Below are 22,439 nucleotides of genomic sequence, written 5' to 3'. Positions count from 1 at the left end.
ATGTGTGGTGTTAGACAGGGAAGGTTGTCACCAGTAGGAGGTGGGCTAGAAGTATAAGAATTGGATTCTGGCAGGTAAGGTGCCAGGGTCAACCCTTAGAGGAAGGACTGGTGTAAACCAGGCAGGATTTCAGGGACTCCTTGCCAGTGAGCTGGAACTCAGGGAAGGTCTCTGGTCTTAGACTGAGCAACTGATCAGAATTAGGAGTTTGGGTCTTTGGACTGAGTCTGTTCAGGGCTGAGGAGTAGGGCTGCAAGGGACTGTGGGCCAAGATACTCATGGAGGAACCTCACCAGGTTGGGGTGCAACATGGCATCTGGAATGCAAATTAATTCTAAGCCTTACCAGTGCAGCCAAGGGGCTCAAGCAGGGCCTGTTGGTGCAGGCTTCTTCTGTCATCATTACCTTGGAAACCAAGGAAGGCCAAGGCTGTGTCAGTGGTCCCAGCTGGGAAGACCTGGAGAGGAAGAGAGACAGAGAAAATCAAGATAATAGATACATAGTTCATCATTGTGACCATTAGGAAAACACATAGAGGAAGTTTGGGAGTCCAGGAACTCTGAAAATATCTTCCCTTTGTGCATTTGCTGTACATATTCTATGCAAACCCCATGGCAGCCCACACACCTTAGAGATAACTTTCTCCCTGGTATTGATTGCTCTGAAGAAGCAGTGGCCTCTTGCAGCTAAAGAAGCATTTGTAAATAGTATTCTGACTTGGAAATGCTCCATGTGGTTGCCTTATTGTACATCTCTTAATACAGAATCTCTGGGCACAGGTCTATAGGGATGATCTACAAGATCAATGTCATAGTTGTCCAGTTATTCCTTGCTAGCAATATCTGGATCTAAGACTCACACACGCTGCAGCCCCAGTGATCAAACCATGGTTTTGGAGGAACATCAGCTATGAAGGGGTAAAGATAGTTTCAAAATCTTTATATCCCTACCAGGCCTTCACTGGTGTTTGCTGATGGTGGTCGATTTATCTGTTTGAATTAGGACCAAATTGCCTTCCACAAGCTCTATGGAGTTAGAATAAAGAGGCAGATTGGTGTAGTGAGAGTACAAAGCCAAGAACAAGCTATTCCCTGTTAGTGACAGTTATGAGGAGACAACAGCAAAGCTGACTCATTAATGCTGCTTTTACTACCCTGTTTAGGAGACTCTAGAGATGAATTACTCAGTCTTTTCAGTGTAGGCACACAAAGTGAAAGAGTGAACAAACTATAGCTCAGGAAAAGTCCATATAAAGTTGAAATTGTGATCATATTAAATAAGATTCAAAAACTAATCCAGTATTGATTAAGATGGTAAGATGGACAATAGTCCAATGGACTTAATACAAAGACATTGAAAGCATTTTTCCTTTTTGCAGATTCTAGGACAGTTTTATGTTTTAGTTTGTCTGAATCTCACTTTGTTTTCTGTGTATTGACGACATGGCTTAAAACCATAAACAGCCTCTTGACAGGTCCTGTTACTTACCTTTTCAATTGCTTGAAATCTGTAGCCGTGGTCACAAGGGAGTCAACCGGGCTCTTCAGATATACCAGGGAACTCACACATAATGCAGCATCCAGGGTTTTATATTCTGCGCACATGGAAGGATGCTGCCTTTGGAAAAACGAACCAGAGTATAAAATTTTTCCTATGCATTAATAACTGCTGGCTCTGGTCAAAGCCCATAGCCTGTAGCTGGTCATCATTTCCCCATAAACGCCATAGGCAGGGGGAGTTATTGCTTCAGAGGGTTTTGTGGCATATTTTTGGTGAGTGATGTGGTGTGAATTGGTATTTACAGGGTACTTTTGAGATGATTAGTGTCCAAAACATTAGTTGAGTCATTTCCAGTAGTCCCATTTGGAACCTTCTCTGTAGGTGGCAGCCGAAGAGACATGTTGAATTGACATTCCCTAGACCTGGGCAATGCATACTTAATGGAAGAGGTTGGCCATAAATATTGCCTTTAAAATTAGAGCCCACTCTGTGATGAGATTTAGCATCCTTGCCAGGGCTCTTCTGAAACCTTGCCCCGCTGTCTAGGGTCTGGCAAAGGGTTTGGCAGAGTGGCCTGGCATCTGGCATTTGGCGGGGGCACCTCCAGCATGACCTCCCAGATGGATATGTACCCTGAGAGACATAAAACACCAGAAAGGCCATTAAGGTATTTTATGCAGCTTTCTCCTGTTCCTGAAGACTCTCAGCCTTACACTGTGCTTATGCAGCTCTCTTCTGATAATCATTTGTATCCTGCAGACCCTTCTCTTTGTGTCTCTAGGATGGGTTACATGCCCATTTCAAACTGTGTGCTCTTTCTGCCCCTCTCCCCGACATTACTCAGCATTTAAAGACTTCTGCTATAGGAATCGGTCCCCTCCTTCATGTGTCCTTAGGGCTTGTCCCGAAGACTCTCCCCAGGTCTCTTTCCATATGGCCAAGGATATAGTATTCTGGTGCTTGCTTCTTTGATTTACTCTAATTTAATTTGTGAGCAAGGCTGCAATGAAAAACAATAGTGGAAAAGAACTGACTTTCCTATCTTTCCCTTCTGGGTCTATTATTAGTACTGTCTCACTTTGCTGAAGAAGAATGAAGAAGCAGATTTGAACAGGAGAAAGGATGATGACCTTTGGCACTCTAAAGCTCCGCGTGTTTGAGTTTGTGGGTGTACTGTGGCTATTGTATGTTGCTTGTTTAAACTTGCACATGATGCTGTTCCTTCAGAGCAATACAACCTGGATTTCTCCAGCAAACTCTTCTGTTGGGGTCACATAGGTGGCAACTGGGTTTTTGTGCATTTGCTGCAGATTGTTAGAGCCGTTTCTTTAAAGATCATCTAGTTCAGGTAACATATTTTACCCCAGAGGATACTTAGGCCCTGAGAAGCTAAATAGCTTGGCCAGAGTTATAACCTGTGAAAATCCCAGATCTCTTGTCACTCAGTCCCGTGTTTCCGGTCATCACATCTAACTGCCATGCTTATTTCATTCCCTTGATCCCTGTCCATCAACACACACACTCATGTGCACACACACATGCACACACAGGATATGGCATTAAAAAAAATAAAAAAGATTTATTCATTTATTTTAGAAAGAGAGAGTGTGGGGGGAGGGGTAGAGGGAGAGGGAGAGAGAATCCTCAAGCAGATTCTCCCCTGAATATGGAGCCTGATATGGGGCTTGATCCCACTGCCCTGAGACCATGACCCGAGCCAAAATCAAGAGTCCAGTGCTTAACCAACTGAGCCATGGATATAGCATTTTAGAAAAGACCACTGGCTTTAGAATCACTCATACTTAGGCTTGCATTCTACTCAACAATAACTACTTATAGACTTGGTTAATTTGTTCTTCTAAGCGTCATTTTTTTCTCATGTGTCAATCAAGGATAATAAGATTTCCAAGCTCCTAGGGTTGTTGTGAGGATTAATTAATTTAATGTGTATGTAAGTTGTTTAACAAATTGGCACCTGATAAGTGCCCAATAACATGTCTGTCTGTCTGCTCAATAAAATCTTTAGCTATAGCTCCCTCCGTGTATACCAGGAACTGAGCTGAGTCAAGGAATTAATGCAAAATGATACTTATTAAAGTAGGAAAGCATCAGACTTCTTATTATAGCTCTTTTATAATTTCATTTAACCTCATTTTGGTTACATTTTATTGGTTATATACCAAGATTAGCTAGGGTGAGGCTGGGTTATGATAACAAAGAGACCCAAAAATAATTCAGTGGTTTAACAAAGAGAGGTTTTTTTTTTTTCTTATGTTAATCCCCATACATTACATCATTAGTTTTAGATGTAGTGTTCCATGATTCATTGTTTGTGCATAACACCCAGTGCTCCATGCAGAATGTGCCCTCCTCAATACCCACCACCAGGCTAACCCATCCTCCCAGCCCCCTCCCCTCTAGAACCCTCAGTTTGTTTTTCAGAGTCCATTGTCTCTCATGGTTCGTCTACCCCTCCGATTTCCCCCCCTTCATTCTTCCCCTCCCGCTACCTTCTTCTTCTTCTTCTTCTTTTTTTTTCTTAACATATATTGCATTATTTGTTTCAGAGGTACAGATCTGAGATTCAACAGTCTGATGCAGGTTATTTCTTAAGTTGGGGCTCTGCATCCACCAGGGTGTGGTTCATGTTGGGGTTGCATTTGTGGGGGATGGGGAAGGGGAGTGTGAAGGAGGCTTGTCTGAACCCCAAAGTCACATGTCACTTCCACTGACATTTCATTGGCAACAACATAGTCCCGAGGCCACCCATAACAGCAAAAAGATAGAAAACTAGGGCAGTGGGGCAGGGTATACCCAGCTATGGTTCCGTTGCTATAGAAGGAGGGGAGAATGGACTTTGGTGGGCAATTAGCAGACTTTGCCTTAGAGCCCAATTCCAGAAAGCCAGTACTGGTGAGGGGGATGTGGCATGGTAGAAGGAGTTAGCAGGTTTCTCTAGTTCTTCCAGGGATTTGCATTGTGACCTTGGCCAAGGGACCTATATCCTTGCACATCTGTTTCCTGGGACCAATGAGCTCCAAGATTCCCTCTAGCCATGTGACACCCGCTCTGACCACCCTGCCTCAAGGGTTCTCTTTCTCTTCCTAAGACTTCTCTCTCCATTGTGTATCTCATGGCCCACAACTCATACAACTTCATTTGTTATAATAAAGCCCTTCACAGGGGCACCTGGGTGGGTGGTACAGTCGGATAAGCGTCCAACTCTTGATTTCGGCTCAGGTCATGATCTCAGGATGGTGAGATTGAGCTCTGTGTCAGGCTCCACGCTCAGCGCAGAGTCTGCTTGAGACCCTCTCTCCCTCTCTGGCCCCTCTCCTTGCATGCTCTCTCTCTCTCTCTCTCAAATAAATAAACAGGGGTGCCTGAGTGGCTCAGTCGTTAAGCGTCTGCCTTCGGCTCAGGTCATGATCCCAGGGTCCTGGGATCGAGCCCCACAACAGGCTCTCTGCTCAGTGGGAGGCCTTCTTCTCCCTCTCCCAATCCCCCTGCTTGTGTTCCCTCTCTCGCTGTATCTCTCTCTGTCAAATAAATAAATAAAAAATCTTTAGAAAAAAATTAAAAAAAATAAACAAATAAACAAATCTTTAAAAAAAAAAAAAGCCCTCACAGCACTTTGCAGGTATCAGAAGATCAAAAAAATCTATGGGTTGGTTGATTGGTTGGTTGATAAATATGAATCATTTGGAGCTCATTGGAAAAAGAAACTATGGATATGAAGGTACTGCAGAATGATTTTCTTTGGGAATGAAGCAGAGCTGAGAGAATAACCTCTAAGGTCTTTTCTGGGCTCACATTTTGTGATTCTGTGACTCAGCAGCTCTTAAGTTGGGAGGAATCCCTTCTTAGTTCCCTCTAGTGACATTCCCTATAAAAGATTTTTATCATCAAGTTGAACTTGATGAGAGTTTCAATATCCTCCAGTGGCTTCTGCAAGGTCAATTTAATACATATTAAGTGTTAGAAGAAAATACGCTTACCTGTATGAATAGAGCTATATTTTAAAATCCTTTAGCAGTCTTGGTAAGGGTCTGAGTACTCACAAGATGCATGGACATAGAGTTTGCTGAGGTTTTGAATCACATTTTGTACATTTAAATCCTAAAACAAATCCCTCAGAGGTTCACTTTAAAAACAATGTATTAAGCATTTATTCTATAAAAATCTGAGTCTCTGCTATGAGGACATCTTCCATCAACTTTGTCACTGGTGGGCAGTGACTGAGTGCGAAATAATGTAAAGCAGTACTTCTCTAAAGTTCATTGAGCATTTGAGTCATCTGGGGATCTGATCAAAATGCAGATTCTGAATCAGTAGTTGTGTGATTGCACCTGAGATTGTACATTTCTAACAAGCTCCCAGGTGATGCCCTGATGCTGCTGGTCCTTGGGCCAAGCTTTGAGCAAGGAAGTAAGGAATATTACCTGTTAACATGGCACTTTAAAGATGCTCTGCTACTGGTTAAGTATGAGGTAATTATGTTGCCCTACATTAAAGTTATTTGCATATATGGTCCTTTAAGACTATAAGATTCTGGGGGCACCTGGGTGACTTAGGCATCAAACTCTTGATTTTGGCTCAGGTCATGGTCTCAGGTCTGTGGTCTCATGGTCTCATGGTCTCTGTGCTCAGCATGGAGTCTGCTTGTCCTTCTCCCTCTGCTCCTCCCCCACTTAGTTGCTCTCTCTCTCTTTCTCAAATAAATAAATAAATAAAATCGTTTAAAAAAAAAAGACTGTAAGATTTTGAAACCCAGAAAAGAGCCCTGTTTATTTCACCTCACTTTCTCCTATGAATTTAGCACACTTTCATGTACTTCATAAGCCTTTACAACTATTTGGGTTTTTTGTTTGTTTGTTTTTTAAAGATTTTATTCATTTATTTGAGAGAGATAGTGAGCATGAACAGGGAGGGGAGAGGCAGAGGGAGAAGCAGACTCCCTGCTGAGCAGGGAGCCTGACATGAGACTCAATCCCAGGACCCATGAGATCATGACCTGAGCCGAAGGCAGACGCTTAACTGACTGAGCCACCCAGGTGCCTCTACAACTATTTGTTTAAGGAATGATTGAAAAATTTAACTGAATGCTTATTTTGTTCCAAGTAGCGAGTAAAGGATACATATACCTCCTTGACCTGGGACATATTTTGTTGCCTTATCTTTTAGAATTAATAAATGAGAGGAAGCGTGGCCCCATGGAGGGTCAAACTGGAAATATTTTTTCTTATGCTTTATTTCCTCTCTGCAGTGCAGACCGCTGATACATGCATTAGCCCGTGGCTTGGGCGGTCCTAAGGACTCCCGGAAGCCACAGCAGCCATTCAGGTAGAAGACACGCAGCCTTGCATTGCTTTTTCCATTTTGCCATGGCAGCTCCATCAGTGTCTTTCTTGAAATCCAGGTCCAAGGGAAAGGGGCCTCCACGGTGTGACCCAGGATGGGTGGGAAATAATGAGTGTTTTTGGTTGTCCCAGACCAAACCAGATGAAATGAAAGGACTTAAATTGTGAGGCATGAAAATTATATTTTAATCTAAATTTTCAATGTGATATTTTTGTGCTCAAACCATCACAAAAATTTCTATGTAACACTGTAGGCCGCTGTAGTCTTACTGGCCAATGAAGTTCCCACAGAATTGTTTTATGAAAAAAACAAAAAAAAGAATGTCTTTGCATTTTATGTAGGCAGGAAGCCATATAAGTATAACCTTGTAGGTAGCTGACTCTTCATTGCACATTTCAAGATGGTTTCAAAGCTTTTCATATCACTCAGTTGGTCAACACAGAAATGGAGAGAAGTGGAAAGTGACCTTGATAATGGCACAGTATCTGTGTGTCACTCACCTCCCTATGAGAAGTGAAATGGCTTGTGTGACCGTGACCATGCCAAACTTACTTAGCTCCACCTTCCACCTCACAGGTAGAGTCACAGCTTGGAGTCATCATCACTCACATGCTCTCCCAGACCACGAGCCCTGGGCCAACAGATTCTGTGTCTCGCTTTTCTTACCTGTAAAATGAGGATAGTAGAATAAACACTCCTCGAGAGGCACTAAGTTGCAGTCTTAATTTCTTAGCATCCCAACTCTAAGAAGCCAAATCTTTGTGGCTCTTTAGAGCTTACGGTCTACCATATGATAACATAGGCTCAATTGATAAATCCTGAATGGTATAGGAAAGTGAAAGACATGACATAAAGACACATGCATGATTGTCACAAGAGGATGATGATGTGACTGATGTGACTTGCGGCACTTGTAGACAGTCTTTCCCAGCCAAAGTAATAGAAACTTAGGTGAGAATCCCGCAGTGCTAGAGACAACCCAGCATGCTCCCAGACACTGTGACTGTCCTCATGACACCTACATTTTAGTAGGGGGAAGGAGACAGACTTTAATCAAGCAATCACCAGCCTTTAAATTACAATTATGATAAGTACCATGAAGGAGAAGAGTAGGTGGCCAGAGATCTTACAGTAGGGGCAATGACCTGAGGGGGTCAGAGAAGGCTTTCCCAGGCAATGTGTTTGTGAACCTAGAATGTAGGCAAAGATGGAATACTACTCAGCCATCAAAAACCCCAAAATCTCGCCATTTGCAATGACGTGGATGGAACTGGAGGGTATTATGCTAAGCAAAATAAGTCAATCAGAGAAAGACAATTATCATATGATCTCACTGATATGTGGAATTTAAGGAACAAAACAGAGGATCATAGGGGAAGAGAGGAAAAAATAAAACAAGATGAAACCAGAGAGGGAGACAAACCATAAGAGACCCTTAATCATAGGAAACAAACTGAGGGTTGCTGGAGGGGAGGGGAGTAGGGGGATGGGGTAACTGGGTAATGGACATTAAGGAGGGCCCACAATGTAATGAGCACTGGGTGTTATATAAGACTGATGAATCACTAACCTCTACCTCTGAAACCAATAATACATTAAATGTTAATTAATTGAATTTAAATAAAAAATGAAAAAAAAAGATTGTAGGCAAAGAGGAGTAGAGGCTGAGATAGAAGGATTTCAGGCAAAGGAAATGGGTTCGTGAAGGCTGGAGGCAAGAAGTATTTGAGGACTAGAATGAAGGCCAGTGTGCCTGGGGTTAAGAGGAAGCATGTGGTGGCTGGTGAATCAAACAGGGACCAAGTCCTGCCAAGACCTTGCTGCCAGGACAAGGATTCAGGATTTCATGACATGGGTCCTAGGAAGCCATAGAAGGGTTTGAATGTGCTATCTGAATTTTAAAGGCATCACTCTGGCTATAAGATGTCTTGTAAGGAAAGCTACACAAGGAGAGGAAATGGAGTAGAGGAGAAGCAAGAACAGGTGCAAGGACACCAGGGAGGAGCTTGTCACCATAGATTGGGTGGGAGGAACAGTGGCTCTTAGTGGAATAGGGAGGAAGTGGATGGACTCAAGATTAACTGAAGAGGTAGAGTCAAAAGGTCTTGGTGATTGGATCTTGGGATAGAGGCAGGGGAAGTGTTAGAGGGGACTCATTAGTTTTTGGCTGATGCAGTTGGGTGGGTAGTGGTGTCATTACCGAGACAGGAAGACCAGGGGAGGGCTTAAGTTAGGGGTACAGTAGGGGTGGGAAGGGGAAGAGATCATGAGTTAAATTTTGGGTGCATGAGAGACACTAGAAGGAGAGAGAATGTTTGGAGCTTAGAGGAGAGGCTGAATCTGAGCTACATATTTTATAGTCTTCCACATTGGATAGCAACTGATGCCATACGAGTAGATGCTAATGCCTAGGGAGCAAGTTTAGAGGGAGAAGGGTAATGGCCTGGAACAGAGAAACTTTAATAATTCAAAGGTGAGGTAGAGTAGGTCAAACCCCCAAAGGAGGCTGAAGAGGAGTAAAGAGATAGGTGAGAAGTGTGGTGTCACAGAAGGTAAGGAAAGGACTGTTTCAAGATGGAGGGAGTGGCCGACTGAGGGAATACGGCAGCATAGTAGACAAACAAGCCCACAAACAACAACCTGAAAACATTTTGCTAAAAAGCCCTGAAGTCAAGAGGCAGTTCAAATCAAGAACTTATAGAGTACCCCCACGAACCTGGCTTTTTTCTGTCTTCCTCCTTCATAAAATGGGGATGGCACTGGAGTTGTTCTGAAAACTGCACGAGATGTTTGCAAAATATTTAACACAGACCTGGCACCCTGTCGGTGTACAGTAGACGTTAGCCGAAGTGATAATGAGCAAAGGAATATGGTCTTCCTTGGATTGAACCCAATTTGAGTAAAGCGGCCAAGAGCTCTACACCAGTCTCTGCAGACCTTGGAGAAGGGTCTGTTTGCTCCTTCCCCTTTCCACATGGCTGCATCTGCAGGGTTAGATAGTGTCGTACTAACAGCATTTGCCTTGCCAGTTGGAAAATCGAAGCACAGAGGTTAAGGCCATCTGGAAAGTGCTCCACTTGAAGCCAACGAGTTAGTAGGTGAATGCCATGCTGTGGGACCTGGGATGTGCACTGTAGACAAATTCCTGAGAAATCCGGGTTTGAGTCTGTTGTTTTTGTTTATCTATATGAGAATAGAGATGGATACAAAAGTTTTTATCAAAAATACTTCTGGGTAGAATCATTCACCCCCTGAACCAGAGGGGAACATCTGCATCATAAGGGGAACATTAACTCAGATTCAGGGTCAGGATTCAATAGCTGAGACTTAAAAAAGCAAATGTTGCTTCTATTCTGAGCTCGAGTGGAGGTGCCTGAGCTATTAGAAGGGTGAGCTTGCTATGTGGCACCTCAGGTCTCTGAGCCATTCACTTCGACAATCCTCAGAGGGAAGGGAGACCCCCCTCCCACCAACCCCGAGTTTCTGCAGTAGTAAAAATACTCCTTAAGGGATACCTTCATTCAGTATTTGTGACCGTCTTTGCCACCATGGGGACTTCACCGCTTGTCATATTAATTCTCACTAAGAATTAAGTCTTCCCTGTGAGATTGTAAGCTCCTTGAAGGCAGGAACTGGGTCCTGATCATCTCTGTACCCGCCGTCCAGCAAGCACCTGGCCACAGAGGAAGCCCAATAATTGTTGAAATGAATCAACACAGAGACTTTGTGTAGGTTTATCAGGTTCAAAACATTTGGTTCTTCTGGGCCTACATCTTTCCTTCTACTTGTAAAATAGATGCTTTTGGTGCAGAAACCATCAAATATAAAACTCAGTGCTGACACAGACGGAGAGAGAAGCTCTTTGGAAAAAAATGTGAAATATGAGTGTCTATGATTATGACATTTTTTTATAGCTCAGAAACAAGTATATCTTGCAGCCAGGAAAGATCATCTATTCTCTACGGCATGGTCTTTGATTTTGTGTAAGTTTCTTTCTCTCTCATCAGCAAGGCTTAATGCTATTTTGATCCTAAGTCCAGTAGGTTGGTTTTCTTATTTATGAAGTAAAAGTTTTAATTATGGGCACAAAGCATTTCAAGTTGCATTTGAATGGCTTTCTCTCTTCTTACTCCATGTCAGTCACTTAAAAAGATTATTTTCCTCTGCACTCCCTTCTCAAGCTTCCGAATGTCATAGGTCTCCTGCATCTTTCTCCTCTTGCTTATGTGCTTATGTTCTTTTAATTTGCCTTTAGTTCTTCTCATTCCCAACATTTTCTTTCTGATTTGTTCTTGTTCCCTTCAAAAAAAAATTGCCCCTCACATTAGAAAAAGTGCCAAGATCTCTCCAGAAGCTGACAGGCATAAAGTGCTGACCGCCACGGTGAACGGATATTCAGATACTTTGAAGGGCAGAAGAAGACCATATTGGTCAGTATAGAGGGATATCGTTTATCATTATGACACAAACCCAGTTTTAGACAGCCTCCTATTCTTTATGTCCAAATAAGGTTTTTGAAAAGCAGACCATTCACCGGAGTAGGGCAATCCTTTAATCCTCATGTTTCACCTCTGACGGAGTCTATGGCAACTTGATGTAGCTTGATGTCTTTGTATTTTTAGAATGAGAGAAGTATCTATTAGTTAGCAAAATTCATTTAAATACCTGGCAGATGACAAGATAAAGATGCAGGTGTGTTTGAGGACAAAGCCTTGGGTTTTCCCTGTTGTGAGCTTTTGTGACTTTAACTTTCCAGAGAGTGTCACTTTGACCTCTCTTGTGAGGAGTCCTCTTGGGCAACGTGGATAAGTTTGTACTCAGCTGACTGGCGCTCCTTTTTACAGGATTCTCCTGGAGCTAAAAAGGTGACTGTTACAGCTTCCTCCCGATCACACCCAAGGCTGCAGATGTTTTCCTTTTCGGCTTAGAGAATATGTCTAAGTTCCGCCTGCCTCTGCTTCAGACCTGCTCACTCATCCGGTTTCCTTGGTTTCTGTTCTGTTGGTAGCCGCCCAGATTTTTCTACTTTACCTCGCTTTTCTGGATGGATGCCTATTCAGGTGGTTTGCCTGGCTTTTTGACTTGGTGAGTCCCTAAGGCCCCCTTTCCCTGTGCAGCTTCCCACCCCTCAGTCAAGCTCCTAATGACTGCAACTCTTGCCAGCCTGGATCCATTGATTCGGATTCCTACTTACTCGTTGGGAATAGAGAGAAATCTTGGAGTGCAAATACCTCCCTTGAAAAGTATATATAGTTAGTGGGGAAGAACATAGGCTCTGGGGGCGCCTGGGTGGCTCAGTCGTTAAGCGTCTGCCTTCGGCTCAGGTCAGGATCCCAGGGTCCTGGGATCAAGCCCCGCATCGGGCTCCCTGCTCGGTGGGAAGCCTGCTTCTCCCTCTCCCACTCCCCCTGCTTGTGTTCCCTCTCTCGCTGTGTCTCTCTCTGTCAAATAAATAAATAATATCTTAAAAAAAAAAAAAAAAGAAATAGGCTCTGGATCCAGACTTTCTGGGTTCAACTCCTGGGTCTGCCCCTTATGAGCTGTGTGATCTTGGGCAAATTGCTTACCATCTCTTGCCCAGTTCTGTTGTCTGCACAATGGAAATAATGGTTGTATCTACCATACCCGGTTACTATGAAGAGTAAACAAGCTAGTCTTTATTGTGAACTTAGAACAGTGTGTCTGTTATGTAGTAAGCACAGTATAGTATTAACTATTACCAAGAGTTTGAAGTCAACATTCACTGAATTCTGACCCTGCCAGGAAGAAGGCAAATGGATTAGACCAGTGTTTATCAAAGAAAGGTCCACAAGTTTACTATGAGAAATTTTAAATCTTGTGCTTACATTTGGATAAGAATGTGAACACCTCAGGATAAAGATATTTTAGGTTTTTTTTTTTTTTAAGATTTTATTTATTCGAGACACAGCGATACAGATAGAGAGAGAGAGAGAGAGCATGAGCAGGGGGAAAGGGAGAGGGAGAGGGAGAAGCAGGCTTCCCGCTGAGCCAGGAGCCTGATGTGGGGCTCGATCCCAGGACCCTGGGACCATAACCCAAGCCGAAGGCAGACGCTTAACCATCTGAGTCACCCAGGCGCCCTCATATTTTAGGTTATTTAGATGACTCCTTATAGCTGAGGATGTGTGTGATTGGAAAGCCTGCATTTGCATTGTGTTTATGATCACATCCTCATGCGGTGAAGGCCGTGACATTGAGGCAGGCTGCAGGAAGGCAGGGTCCTGGGATCGAGCCCCGCGTCGGGCTCCCTGCTCTGCGGGAAGCCTGCTTCTCCCTCTCCTGCTTCTCCCTCTCCCACTCCCCCTGCTTGTGTTCCCTCTCTCACTGTGTCTCTCTCTGTCAAATAAATAAAAATCTTTAAACAAGCTAGTCTGGGGGCTAGAAATCAAAATCAAGGTGTTGGCAGGGTTGGTCTGTTCTTGAGGCTCTGAGGGAGAGTCGGTTCCATGCTCCCCTCCTAGTTTCTGGCGTTATGGGGAATCCTTGGTGTTCCTTGACCTGTAGATGCATCATTCCAATCTCTGCCTGTCATCACATGGCCATCTGCTTCTTCCTGCATGTCTGTGTTTTCACGTGGCCCTCTCCTCTCTGTGTGCCTCTCTCTCTTATGAGGACACAACTGGGATCATGACCTGAGCCGAAGGCAGACGCTCAACGACTGAGCCACCCAGGCGCCCCGACCTCATTTTAATTTAACTAATTAATCTGCAAGCACCCTTTTTCCAATTAGGTCACATTCTGAGGTACTGGCTGTTAGGGCACCAACATATCTGACATCTTTTGGGAGGACACAATTCAATCCATACCACCATGTTTCTGTTTGCATAAGGAAGCGCAAAATGTTTTACATTTCGGAGTGAATTCTTTTCCCAAAAGTGATTTTTTTTTTTTAAAGGTTTTATTTATTTATTTGACAGAGAGAGACACAGTGAGAGAGGGAACACAAGCAGGGGGAGTGGGAGAGGGAGAAGCAGGCCTCCCACGGAGCAGGGAGCCCGATGCGGGACTCGATCCCAGGACCCTGGGATCATGACCCGAGCCGAAGGAAGACGCTTAACGACTGAGCCACCCAGGCGCCCCCCAAAAGTGATTTGAAACACAGAGGGCATTAGTCCTAAGAAACCATGCTATATGTCATGGGGGAGGGGGTTCCCCAGGGCAACCCATAACAACTGATTTAGCTCACAATGTACCGGAAGTAGGGTTTCTTTTAACCAACACCCCAGAAGAGGTCCCAGTCGGAAAATGTGTTCCAAATTTCAACTTGGGGTGCTGGGAGCCCATTTCTTTCCATCAGCTCACAGAAGCTTCATCCTTGTGTTTATTTTTCCCATTTCAAGTCTTCTGTGCTTATTTATACTTCTCTCTCTCTCTCTTTTTTTTGGTGTGTTCCTGTTCCCTATTTTGGTTCTCATATTACCTTTTATGTTGTTAATATACCTGAAATCTCTTGCGAAAGGTGTGGAGCATGGCAATGGGAAATGCTCTGTGCTGTACGGGGTCTTTTTCCCTCTTCCCCATTAAGGTTTACTTGTCACAATCGTGTTTCCGCAGCATCTTCCCTGCAGTTCTAAGATATGTAGCTACCCCGTGTGTTAGCTTCTCTATTGTGAGTGTGGAGTTCCTGTGTATTCACTTCATATCCCATAGTATTTTGTCAGAGGGGATCTCAGGAATGACAGTAGGTTATTCTAATGGGTTGACACTGTATAATCCTCAAATCATACTATTGAAATAAAGTTTTCGTGTTGGCTGTAGGTTTCAGTTCTCTTCTTCCCATTCCAGGTTCCTTAATGGGCCACTGTCACCTGTTCAGGGAGTCTTTGGCCTTAACCCTATATGAGTCTTCCTTTGGATGACGAAGAGTTTATGGGAAAGATTTTTTAAAAAATTCTCTGGAAAGCCCTTTTATGCAATCAGGTGTTAGATATTAGTAAGGTGTTGTAAATGTGTGTCCAGGTATCTTCAGAATAATCAGGTGTGAACAAACTCAGTTGAATAGGCTTTTCTTTTTTCTTTGATTAAAAGGTATTATGTTCGTTCATGTCCTCTGGGAAGCAGAGTCAAGTTGGGATTGTGTGTGCAGGAGATTTAGCGTGAGGACACCTGGGAAGGATGAAGGGAAGGGCATAGGAGGAGGCTGGGAGAACTTTCAGATGAACTTTTCGGCTCAGATCTGACTTCTGTGAAAGGACAAGTGGAAAGAGGGAGGACTGTGAAGGAAAGGACTCAGCTGACAGCTCAGTTCTGAGAATGTTTTGGCCAGGCTGATGGTGAGTTCTTGAGGCAGAGTTGCCTACCAGGGGGCCCCTCTGTCCCACAGGAATGGGCCTGCACTGGTACCCCACCATGCTCAGCCAATGTCTGGGAGCTGTCCAGGGGAAACGTGGACACTAAGCAAATGTGGTTGTGGAGCCAAGTGTGGGGGGCGGGTAACCCATACTCCCCCACAGCGGGAGAGCCAATCAGTGCAATTCTGTGGTTTTTGCTGGGATCTCCTGAGGGGCCCATGAATTTGGATGGTAAAAATTACATTCTTATTTTCACTGACTTCTGACTGAATTGTAGTGTTCTCTCTAATTATGAGTGGAGCCAGTGGTCATACTAGTATTAACAGTAAGTGTGTCTTTCTCACCAATAAATACTACAGATATTTTTATATCAACATTATGATTGCCACAGATAATCTCAATATGTCATTTATGCTTGTCATTACTTTGAAGTTATGGTAGCTGTTAGACCTGCTGCTAGTTCTCCTTATATAATGACAGTAAAAGGCATATTTATTATTATATCACACATTTAAAAAATAATTTGATAATGAGATTTAAATGTAATTGTTTCTTTAGAGTTCTATATATCTTCTTTTATGCATTTATAAACATTATTCCAAGAGGGGTCCACAGTCTTCATCTGACAGAAGGGTCCATTGCTCAAACATGGTTAAGAACCCCTTGTGCAGATAGTACTCAGTAGGTATCATATTAATTATATTAGCTCAGTTATCTTTTATCTGGCTCCAAATGTATGAGAACAATAGCCTCAGTCCTTAAGAGAATATATTATTGTAGAAGATGATTCATTAATTCAACAAAGAGGGTCTCCCACATGGCAGGTGCTGTGCGGTATTCCAGCAATGAGCAAGACAGACACAATCCCTATCTCAGAGAGTTTCATCGACTAACAGGAAAGGCCATCGTCTAACAAGAACTATTATGATTGTATTACCATGCTAACAATACGGGAATGACAGGATGCTCTGGGTGTCCGAGGAGAGGGACCTCGTGTAGAGGCTGGAACAGACCTCCCTGAAAATCACTCTTTGAGCCGAGCCTGAAGTGAGTAGAGGTGGCTTGGGAGGGAGAAGAGGAGGTGAAGACCGAGGTTAGAGCAAGTGTGAAGATTTGGAGGTGAGGCACACTTAACTCCTAAGAACTGAAATCACGCAGACCTTGTAAGCCACGTGAAGTTTAGACTTCTTCCCAAAGGCGTAGGAAGCTTTGAGGGGGTTTTAAGCAGGGAGTGATGTGATCAGATTGCCTTTCAAAAAGATTGCTTGGAAAAAAACCAGGGAAGGTTCTCGTGGTGCTAAGGTGAAAATGAAGGCAGCCTTCTGTGAATGTGTGGTGGGAGAAAACAGCATCAAGGAAGACTATTCCCGTTACTCTTGTTTGACTTCTTTTTGGCCCTGTGTGAATGACTGGGTCTTGAATTTCAATTTGTTAGTCTATCGTAAAACACATTAAAATCTTCCTGGAAGCATTTTTCTTAGAGTTAAGATGTTCATAGTAGCTGCAGTTCTCTCTGAAGTCTATTGCAGATGCCCCTGTGTGAACAAGAAACCTCACACAAATCTCAGAAAAATATTTCTGGATCATGCCAGGCCACGGAGAAAGTGGATGTTGTTTGGTTATGTTCTTAGTGTACATTTGTTACTTGCTACACCATTGATGGCCTCTCAACTTCTACATTAAGAGGAAAGTAAACTTATCGTTAATAATGTAGGTGGTTATATTGCCAGTTAAATGAAAGGTCTCTGGCTGCTTCTTCATAAGAAACTCATAATGGGTTCAAGGTTTGTTTGTTACTAGGTAAAAACAGGTCCATTTTGGTCGATGGCTAATTCAGGACCATGCACAGTTAGGCAACTCATAAAAGTGTTTGTATGGAAATGAGTCTCTGGGATAATCAGATTTTATTTCTAGTGTCTAATCAATGCCCAGAGCTTTGGGGTTTAATTATGTCTGCTGAAAAAATATAATTCAATTTCTCTTCCTCCCTTTTAAACATAACTGCAGCCTTTATTTTAATTCATAAATATGCAAGGCTTTATAGATATTTTCTGACACAGTACCTGATATTATTTAGATACTTAATAAATGTTGCATTCTTTTTCAAATGAATTAAAAACATATCCAATAAGAAACCTACGTAAGAGTTTCTTCCTGGCTTCTCTGCTTATGGTCTGGCAGTTGACTTGTACATTTTATGGTTACTCCAGAGAAATAAATAGTTTAAGTGGGAAATTGTTTTGATAAGAGGAGATTCCTGTTTTCTAGTCATCTGGCAGGCTGACTTGAATGTAATGCTGGGTGTTTGTTTGAGTAGGGAGTGTGGCAGGTGGGTATTGGGCGGGACCTGAGGCAGGATGAGCTGAATATGTGTGGCTGGAATATGAATTCTACCCTTTTGCTTCTCTATAGTTTCCACCCAGCTTCCAGGAGGGCCCACAAAGCTTCTTTACCTCTTTGATCATCACTTAGTGTGCCCATCTTTTGTCACTTAGCATAATGTTTTCAAGGTTCATCCATGTTGTAGCATGAATCACTACTTCATTCCTTTGTACGGTTAAGTAATCCTCCATTGTATGGATATACCACATTTTGTTTACCCATTCATCAGTTGATGGACACTTGGATTGTTTCCACCTTTTGGCTATTGTGAATAGGGCTGTTATGAACATTCATGGAGAAGTATTTGTTTGTTTGTTTTTAAGTCTTTGGGGCATATACCTAAGAGTGGAATTGCTGAGTCATATGACAATTTTATGTTTAATTTTTTGAGGAACTGCCACATTATTTTCCACAGTGGCTGCACATTTTACATTTCTACCGGTAATGGATGAGGGTTCTGATTTCTCCACATCCTTGTCAACACTGTTATTCCCCATTTTTTTTTTAAAGATTTTATTTATTTATTTGACAGATAGAGACACAGCGCGAGAGGGAACACAAGCAGGAGGAGTGGGAAAGGGAGAGCAGGCTTCCCTGCGGAGCAGGGAGCCCGATGTGGGGCTTGATCCCAGGACCCTGGGATCATGACCCGAGCCGAAGGCAGACGCTTAACAACTGAGCCACCCAGGCGCCCCTCCCCATTTTTTTTTTTATTATGGCTTTCCTAGTGGGTATGAAGTGGTGTCCCACTGTGGTTTTGATTTGCATTTCCCTAATGACTAATGATGTTCAGCATCTTTTCATGTGTTTGTTAGCCATGTGTATACATGCTCCAATATGGGTGAACCTCAAGAACATTATGCTAAGTGAAAGAAGCTGGACCCAAAAGGTCGCCTATTACATGATTCCATTTATATGAGATATCCAGAATAGGTAAATCCAAAGACACAGAAAGCAGATTAGTCATGGGCTAGCAGGAGAGGAGAATGGAGAGTGGCTGCTCAATGGGTACGGGGTTTCCTTTTGGGATGATACAAAACATTTTGGAATGAAGTAGAGGTGATGTTTATAAGACATTGTGAATGTGCTAAATGCACTGAAGTGTAACGCTTTAAAATGGTCAATTTTAGGTTATGTGAATTTTCCCTCGATAAATAAAAAACCGAAAACACCTGGTTAGAAGTTGGTCTGCATTTCCAGTTCCAGCAGCGTGAGGCAGAGAAATTCTGCATAAATTAAAACAAAAATTTAAAATATGCATCTGAGTTCAAAAGGAAAGCCATTGTTGCCATAGGCAGCACCCTGAAGTTCGAGCAGTAGCCTCCTGAACTAAAGCTATGGGACCTTAGAGGAACTGGGGACCACATATAGAAGCTGAGATGGAGGGGTGGAGTTCAACACCAATGCGGGGCCAATAGACACAGCCTTGGGCTGGTGTAGGGGAGGAAGCAGGAATTCAAACCCTTGCATAATAAAGCATGCTAGATATATGCAACTAATGAATCATTGAACACTACATCAAAAACTAATGATGTACTATACAGTGGCTAACTGAACATAATTAAAAAAAAAAAAAGAAAGCATTCTGGAAAAAATGCCTCCCTGTGAAAAGGGGTCTAGAAAAATACCCTACACGGGCCAGAGGAACAGCAAGGGAATAGCTCTCTTCCCGGGGCTCTGAGGGGGAGAGAAAAATGACGCCGAAGCCCTAGGGTTGCCTTCATCATGTAAGAACTTATAACTGAGAAATCAGCGTGCACCCCTGTTTTAGGCGGATGGGTGAAACTGCTGGTGTCCTTGGCACAAGCAAACAAGAAACTGCTTCTCTGTAGTGACATTTCCACGATGCAGGGTGGACAAGCTTCCTAGGGAAAAACAACCCCTGGTGAAAAATAAGTCCACGTGAAAAACCACAGATCACCCGAGGAAGTATTCCAGCATGAGGGAGAGGAAGCACAGGTGATGGGCAGGAGGGTTCAAATCTCAAGAACCTGGCAAAGCAGAAGTATGACTGAAATGATTAAAGAATAAGGACTTGGAGATTGGCTCTACTGCCTTAATAAAAAGTTTCCGCGATTGAACAGCTGCTCCAGGGAGCATGTGCAAAATTTGCTTAGGGGATTTAGAAGGAGGAAAGGTAGAGGCTGAGGTTGTTCACCTGCTGTCCGTCCTATAGTGGTTCTGGCGAGACCTTTAGGTTTTTTCCTAAGGATCAAGAGCTCAGGGAAACTTTCTAAGTAATCCATTTAGATGGAAGAAAAGCTCTGCCTTTCAGGGTATTAACTGTGGTGCTCAGGTGCTCTTAACCAAAGGTTTGCCTTCATTTCTCTCGAGAGCGCAGCTTGGTATTTGCCTATTATTGTGAGGAGTGACATGTTATGAGCTGCTAAGTGAAACTTTCGGAAACAAACGTTGAAGCTGCCTTGAAAACCACTTTAGTACTTACTCAGCTGCCCACGTCTAATCGACTCCATCGGGAGGCGGAAGCTTCTTGCTGACTAGGCAGAACCATGCCCGCAAGTTTAGGTAAGGGTTGTCGGCAGTATGGGACTTCGGGTTTCTGTGGTCCCTGGCTGGTCTTCTCTTTGCCTCTCTGTACGATCAAGCCATGGCTTTCATCAGTGGAAGTCCCAAAATTTATGTAAAGGAGAGGGGTGTGTGGGGACCTTGTCAAGACGCTGACGTGGGCTGTTACATTCCGTGAAATTTAGAATAGGGGACTGCAGGAAGGGCTGATGGGACCCTATGGTGACCAATGCCTCACATCTACCTTGAGATGGGAAATTTTAGATTCAGTGGATCCGGCAAGCAGCACACACACAAACTTGACTTTGCCCTGGGGGCCTGATGAGACTTCACTTCAGGAAACAGTAAACTTTCTATTGGAAGTTACGTATGAAGACCAAACAATTTTTTTCACCAGTGGTATGAAAATCAGACAGTACAAATGTGAAGAGAGAAGTGTAAGAGTGAGTTGGGGAGAATTTCAGGTGCCCTGAGCATGGACTCAGTGCTGTGGAGTGGTAGAAACACAGGTCAGAAGCCTCCGTGCTCAGCAGAACTTTCAAGGGAGTCTTGAGTAAAGCGCAGTGATTTTCTCGTTCCCCCTTAATCAGGTATAGAGGAGAAGCATAGACAAGTTGTTTTTTCCCTCATGAGCAATTTGTATATCATGCTTCTCTTTTTAGTAAAAAAAAAAAAAAAAAGCACACGTGGAGGGAGGCTTTCTTCTTCATTTATGCATCACGTATTTCCATATGTATTTCCATATGGATTAAGTTCATAACAGCCTTCTCCTCGCTGGAGCTGGTAACCATACGGTTTAGAGTTTCTCAGTATGGTTAGTATTCCTAAATGACCCCAGCAAGACATGTAGATGATTACAAGACATTCTCTTTGCATCCTCCCACTAGGTATCTAGTATCGTTCCTTAGCTTGCAGTTAACTAAAGGCATGCTTAATGTTACTTGAAAGTAGAGATTAGAGTCTTTGGGCTCTTTGTACCCTTCTCTCTAAATCTCAGTGTATAGCCTGGAGAATTAATAGCTTCTTAGCTGCACGACTGCTGCTCACTTAGCCCTATGCAAGCAAAGAAGTACGTCGTTCTATTCATTGGAATCTTGCTGTTCTGTAATTATGTGAAGAGCAAATGATTATAGATAGAGTTTCTCTGTGATGTTTAAAACAGGTAAATTTAGCATCATTAGAGAATAATTTGGTGCTAAAAAAACTGAAGATTTTTAGAAAAACATGCAAACAACATTGAAAGCTTAGTAAGTTTTATTATTCTTAATGGTGTTATGTAAGTTGGGAAGAAAAAAGCTTTGCTGTTTCTTAGGCTAGAAGAGGCACTTAATGGTTGAATAACAAGGAAGAAAGAGAGCTGCTCTCCATTTATTTCTTGACACTGTAGAAAGACTATAATTGAAATTAGTTTACATGTGTTTTGAGCAAAGCACGGTGTGCTGACATTGCACTTCTTATTCAGGTGGAACATACATTTCTCTTTTCATTGATTAGCATAAAAATAAAGTTTCCCACATTATTGAAAGATACAAATGATATTGAAATTTTCACTATTAAAGAGACTGTACAACCCTTTCAAAGTCAAATGTGAACTAAGTGGAATTAGCTATGAAGTACATCTCACACAATGCTTTAGGGAGTGGGTATGTCTTATAAATCCAGGTAGCCTGAAGCCCTTCATTTAGAATTAGTTTAGATCAGTGGAGATGGCGTCTGCCCTGAATGTGGGCAGCTTGTCTTTCTTCCTTACGCCTTACTTCTGTTCATTCTAAGAGTTTGTTTTCGTGTGCAAAATAAATAAAGTTGATGTGGCATAGGGCAGGACTACTTATGTGGTGGCAGAACTAGACTAGTGTCTTAGTTTGAGTTCTCCATGAAGGCAGACCCTGAGTCTGGATTGGGGTGCAAGGAGTTTCTTTGGGAAGGAATCCCAGGAAGCATGGCGAGGGAGTGAGGAAGTGAGACAGGGTAGGTGGAGAGCCAACAAAGGGGGTGTTGAATGAGGGGACTATTGCTGGGGCTCCTTGCTCTTGGGGAATCTCTGAGAAGCTGTGTGGAGCACACCTCAGGGGTGAGGAAATCTGGGGAATTTACCGAATGTGGGAGACAGAATAATGCTCCCTCCCAAGATGTCCACATCCTAAAACCCAGAAGCTGCAAATATGTTGCCTTACAAGGGGTACTTTGCAGATGTGATTGAGTTAAGGACCTAGAGATGGGGAGATTATCACAAGAGTCCTTGTAAGAGCGAAGTAGGAGGGTCAGAGTCAGAGAAGAAAATATGACAAAGGAAGCAGAGTTTAGAGAGAGGAGATTTGAAGTGTGCTGTTGGCTTTGAAGATGGAGGGAGAGGCCATG

At 43.1% G+C, this 22,439-nt stretch overlaps 1 protein-coding gene across 10 annotated transcripts in view; it reads left to right on the top strand.

The window, feature by feature from the left end:
* Positions 1-22,439, top strand: part of ARMH4 (armadillo like helical domain containing 4) — a 230,560-nt gene that overhangs the window by 187,726 nt on the left and 20,395 nt on the right. Inside the window, exons 8-9 of one of the 10 annotated variants that reach the window (XR_010405202.1) lie at positions 11,706-11,726; positions 11,870-11,946. The exons of 8 other annotated variants lie outside the window; for them this stretch is intronic. The gene's annotated coding sequence lies outside the window, so the exon portion shown is untranslated. Of the gene's footprint in view, positions 1-11,705; positions 11,947-22,439 lie in introns of all 10 variants that reach the window. One more of the 10 variants, XR_010405201.1, reaches the window with a different exon arrangement.

Source organism: Mirounga angustirostris, unplaced genomic scaffold (genome assembly GCF_029215605.1).
Source record: "Mirounga angustirostris isolate CCGP_5_RB_7025 unplaced genomic scaffold, mMirAng1.0.hap1 SCAF_9, whole genome shotgun sequence".
In the NCBI taxonomy this organism is placed as follows: Eukaryota; Metazoa; Chordata; class Mammalia; order Carnivora; family Phocidae; genus Mirounga; species Mirounga angustirostris.
This window is presented reverse-complemented; position numbering and strand designations above follow the sequence as displayed.